This window comes from Salmo trutta, chromosome 20, assembly GCF_901001165.1.
Source record: "Salmo trutta chromosome 20, fSalTru1.1, whole genome shotgun sequence".
NCBI classification, from domain to species: Eukaryota; Metazoa; Chordata; class Actinopteri; order Salmoniformes; family Salmonidae; genus Salmo; species Salmo trutta.
The window spans coordinates 41,905,979-41,911,986 of record NC_042976.1 but is presented as its reverse complement, the minus strand read 5'-3'; positions in this window follow the sequence as shown (position 1 = coordinate 41,911,986).

Sequence of the window (6,008 nt, the reverse complement as noted above, 5' to 3'; positions counted from 1 at the left end):
GACCACGGTGTGTGTTTCGTTCCACCTGTAGTGACACAGTACGAATGAGTTCTGTCATATCAGCCACGCATGCAGGCTTTTCCGGCTCTGGGCTGCTCTTCCCCCCAGCTCTCCCAGAGGGTCTGCCTTCCTGCACCCACATCAAAGACCCAGCTGAAGCCCCAGCCCACACCAGCTCCCTCTCCAAAGCCATCTCCAAGGCTATCTGCAATGACTCAGGATGAGCCAGCTGGGTTTCTACGCGCAGCTCCGTAGGAGAAAGCGCCTGTATGAACTGGTCCCGTGCTAGCTCGCTCTGCACGGAGGGGGGCATGTGAGCATATGCCCACCGAGAGAGGCACTCAATGTCATTAGCTAGCACCCGTAGAGGCTCTCCAGGCTGCCTGCGTCTATTACTCAGTTCGGAGCGCAGCAGCCCGGGCTGTACACACTGTCCATAGCGCCTCCTCAGTGCTCCCACTAAGGCACCATAATCGCGTCTGTCCTCGGGGCTAATCAATATCAAACAGGCCAGAGCATCATCCGTCAGGCATAAAGCCAACTGCAGTGCCCGATCTTCATTCGACCACCCCCTAAAATGAGCTAACAGTTCAAACAGAGCATGAAAATCTTCCCAATCCGCCTTACCGGAATACTTTGGGGTCTTAACGGATACGGACGCAGCCGGGGGCTGGGCGCCGCCATGTTTGTTTACATCCTGAGCCCCAGATTCCTCGTCCCGCCGCGTCGACGTCACCCCTTCGGTGACCAGAATCCGCGCGAAGCACTCGTGCCCGCTTCAGCCGCCATCACTCTAATGTCCTCCCTCAAGCGGCCTCTGGGATCCGACGCCCTGGCGATCTCCTCAGCCAGATCCTCCGACGTCCATGCACACGCACCTCCTTGGCCATAACCGTCCCCTACCACCACCTTCACTTTTGGATTCCCTCGAAGCATTTTAAACCCCGATCCTCATCTACGGTAGCTAGCCACAGAAGTCAGCTAGCTAGCTAACTTTTATTCACGTTTTTACTTCTGACACCAATGTAACGACCTGACTAGATCATAAAGGAACAATTGTCCAGACAGAGGATGGAGTTAACGAATGGACGGTTTATTAACCCAACTTAACACAGGCTACTGTTTGGCCGTAGCCCACGCCAAATAAATGAAAGGTACCCTACAAACCAACCGTGACCTTCTCTTGTGAAGCCCAGACATAAGAGAGAGAACAATGGCTAAACCCGGTCTTAACTTCCAATGCTCCATCCCCCTGCCCAACCCCCCTCCACACCACTCCGCCAACCACCAGGCTACCCGGTATCAGAACATTCCAGGCATTCCCGTGATTGGCAGATGGCAGGTTGATTGGCATGACCCCGCGAACACTGGTAAGTACGACACAACCCACTAATAGCCTAACACATAACCCACAACTGTCTGTGCGGGTCGCTACAATATCTATCACGATCATTACAAAACGTGTAGCAGATAAAAAACGATTTGTGTTCAAACCAGAAAAAAAACATCAGTAATACATTTAGCTTAATATGTAGAGTGACTTATACCATGGTATTGTTGAATACTTGTTTCTGATTGGCTTGAAGGGAATTCTAGAGCATGCGTTATTTCCTTAAAACGGATGGTAGATTTCAATGGCTTTAGTTCATTCTTACATGTTCTATGTTTCACCTGCTTTTGAAAACAAAAGTCGAATTGAAAACATTATTGGCATTGTTGAATTCGATTTTCATAATAGCAAGCTAGGACAGATGGTTTGGTTAGCTAAACTGACAAATATGTTTGTTTGGTTACCACGGAAACTACTGTAACTATCTTGTAAACTTTGTAGTTACTTCATTGGATGTTGAACACATTTATACCGGCAATTGAACACATTTTACATAGCCCCAAATTCATTATCCCATACTTATACAAAATATTTTCATAACTATGCCAAGATAGTTCATCTGTGTCGTTTACAGTGTTAGCAAATGAAGCATAGTGGACAGAACAGCAAGAAGGGCAAAGCCAAGAACGAGCTAGTAAGATCCTATTGGCACGTTGTAGCATGTATTTGCATATTTCCATGAGGGAACACATCCTCTGTGAAGTGCAAGTATGCACAAACTCAATTCGACCTTGCACTCCTTCTAAACAAGGCAAGTCTATAAACTTAGTGCACCAGGGCTGCCAACTTTTGAAGAAAGCTTGGAGTGAGATTTGCTATGTGAATTTCATTGCCCCCTGGCACTACCGCTAGACACATATCTAACTTTTTTGAAACTCATTTCCTGCAATTCTACGTATGTTGACATGGCTTAGGAACATTTTAAAATTAAAACTGCACCAAGGCTCTGCACAGGACATTTTAATATTAATGGTTAATGGCAGTCGATAACCAAATCATAGATCCTTGTCCATAGACTGCTTTCAAGGTAAGGTCACAAACATTTTGTAATTTGGGTGAAAATTCTGCTTGCTCTCCATGAGGGTTGGCCACCCCTAATCTATGTTTCCCAAGTACTGAGTGTTTGAAAATGTTCTTGTTATAACAATTCATTTCTCAAAAATCTATTGATTATCAATATTCTGGTGGTTTATGACTACTAGTTGTAGATCCTTGTCATCATCTTAATCTACATAGACAAAATATGATGCGTTTAGGAGTTGTGAGTCCCCCTAAAATATCAGCAAAGAAAATATTTCATTCCTGGAGCATTTAATATTCAATGCTTATTTGTATGACTTACAGTTATTATGAAATACAGTGCATTCGGAAAGTATTCAGACCCCTTCCCCTTTTCCACATTTTGTTAATTTACAGTCTTATTCTAAAATTGATGAAATAAAACAAAATTCCTCATCAATCTACACATGATACCCCATAATGACAAAGTGAAAACAGTTTTAAAAAAAAATGTTTTTACATTTTATCAATTGTACTACAAATAAAAAACAGAAATACCTTAATTACATAAGTATTCAGACCCTTTGCTATGAGACTCTAAATTGAGCTCAAGTGCATCCTGTTTCCATTGATCATCCTTGAGATGTTTCTACAACTTGATTGGAGTCCACCTGTGGTAAATTCAATTGATTGGACATGATTTGGAAAGGCACACACCTGTCTATATAAGGTCCTACAGTTGACAGTGCATGTCAGAGCAAAAACCAAACCATGAGGTCGAAGGAATTGCCCGTAGAGCTCTGAGACAGGATTGTGTCGAGGCACAGATCTGGGGAAGCCCGGCCAAACTGAGCAATCAGGGGAGAAGGGACTTAGTCAGGGAGGTGACCAAGAACCCAATGTTCAATCTGACAGACCTCCAGAGTTCCTCTGTGCCGATGGGAGAACCTTCCAGAAGGACAACCATCTATGCAGCACTCCACCAATCAGGCATTATGGTAGAGTGTACAGACGGAAGCCACTCCTTAGTAAAAGGCACATGACAGCCCGTTTGGAGCTTGCCAAAAGGCACCTAAAGGACTCTCAGACCATGAGAAACAAGATTCTCTGATCTGATGAAACTGTAAGGTTCTGCTTTTCTTTTCTTAGTCAACCTTGTGTTCTTTTTCTTAGTGTTCTTGAACGTAGCCCTGTCTTTCATTTTTATTCTTTGATTTCACCTGTGTTTGTTTCTCACCTGGTCTCATCAGCTCCCTATTTAGTTCAGTTCTTTCTGTTTGTATGGTTGTGAGGTATTGTTTGTTTTTGACTGTCTACCTGTGTTTGACCATTGCCTGCCTGCGACCACGATTCCTGCCTTGTGCGAAGGCTTACTAAACATCTGCTGCGCTCTGCGCGTGAATCTATACCTTTTTCTCCCTGAGTATTCATTACAAAGAAACAAAGATTTCTAAAAACGTGTTTTTGCTTTGTCATTACAGGGTATTGTGTGTGGATTGATAAGTAAAAAAAAAAATGTATTGAATCCATTTTGGAATAAGGCTGTAACATTACAGCATTTGGAAAAAGTCAAGGGGTCTGAATACTTTCCGAAGGCACTGTATGTGATTACATTGGCAAAATTGTGAAGAAGTGGAATAATAAAATACGTTTGAGGAATAACAGTAGCGTTCTTCCTGACAAGCACGGTATTACCATATATTTTAGCCCACTGTTAAGAATGATGACCCAGATCAGACTAAATAAAGTAAATAGGTAATACAATCTCCTGAAGACAAGATGATATACATTTGCCCCATACACTCTAACCAAATACTTTGTCTGTGTTATGTTCCCCCTTTAGAAACAAACTTACACTTTTGGGTTCACAATCTGTTTGACAAAATGATTTTCATAGTTTCAAATCAGGTCACCCTACTGTACCAAACGTCCCCTGCTAAAACATTCTGTAGGTCTGTCTGTCTGCTGCCTTTTCGTTGTCACAGCCTACATGCCAATCACCAAACGAGGGGACTAATGCAAGTGTGGATTAAATTGACTTTAGTACATGCAGCCTACAGTCAATAGGCTGCATTCTGCAATCGTGACGGAAGTAATAGCAACCTAATTTTGTTGACAACATTGTACATAAGCGGTTCTGGGGGGGAGTGCCCCTGTGACAACAAATTTGAACCCCCTTGTGGACCCCCTAAATGTGGAGTATGAAATGATTTTTACATAACACATTTTTGCTATCATTCTTTTTTTACATCCGTTATTAGACAGTGGCAACGATGATGATTATGAAAATGGTCTTTTGCCTGCTAATGCCTGCAATGCAGTGAAGAAAACGATATGACAACAATAACGTCTAATGTAACTGGCCCCTCTAACAGTACAACTGGCCCCAGCTTGCCCCCCCCCCCTGTTGAAATGGTCTAGAACCGCCACTGGCTCTTTGTACAGTTTTATACACTCAGCAGAGAACGTTCCCTCTCCATTCAACTCAAAGCTAATCTTAAGGGGCGTTTCTATAAAACATGCATCCAATCTCCTTGATCCCTTACATAACTAGACCAATCATATGCTTCAATTGGTCGCGGTTCTCAGTGCTGTGGCAAGACAGGACCATGATAGAGGGTCTGCTCGTGATGTTAAATTGCAGGCGCATATGCTCCGATTTCAAAACGATTTGGAGCACACTTGAAAAGTTAACGCACTGACTATACATTGGACTAATTAGAAAAATAAAAACAGTACTTTTCAATGTGTGAGATATAGGAGGTTTGCCATGGGAGCGTGAGAAGAGGGTCAAATGCGTGTGTCTCACGGTCTATGCATAAACTGCCTGCTCTGGTGAACTGTGTTCGTAACAGATTCTAGTTTTTGGAACAGAAAAATGAATTGAGATCAGATGTTTCATCAATGAGAAAAATAGAAGAGTGTCTGCCCAGTTTCACCTAGTTCCATCCTCTCCCAGTACTGGACTTCCTCTCACTACCATATTTGGTGGCGAGAAAACGTTTTAAATGGATGCTTCAGCTTCATAGCCCCTGTGATATGTCTGGGTTACATCTTTTGTCTGTGCTCATACATGTCATTGTTGAATACTCGTTTCTGATTGGCTTGAAGGGGATTCTAGAGTGAATTATTTCCCTATAAGGCACGGTATATCAGCACGATAGAATTCAATGGCTATTGCTTATGAAAGCAAAAGTGATTTGAACACATTTGAAAACATTTCCAGGCATAAATGTGTAAATGCATAGCTCTTGTATAAAAGGGATAATCATCTCGAGGCTCTACGTGTTCTCTGGAAAATAATGCAACTTTGTGGAGGGTTCCACCACCCCGCAAGTGCGTCATGGAACAGAACACATCTTCACGTCGTTCATTATTTTTCATAGAACGCATAGCCCCTCCTTGATTATCCCTTACATAATTGTCTATCCCACCATCAATGTACCACTAAAGAAAATTCAGAACTGGTTAAAAAAAAATCAATGGCACTGTAGCCTGCTCTAAAACGCATTAATCAATGGTAGGCTGATTTGAATGAATGACATTATATCTTAGCAAATTGCGTTAAAGTAAATTAACTGCATAACTCTTCCCTCCCTCTTCTTCCAAACTGTATGTC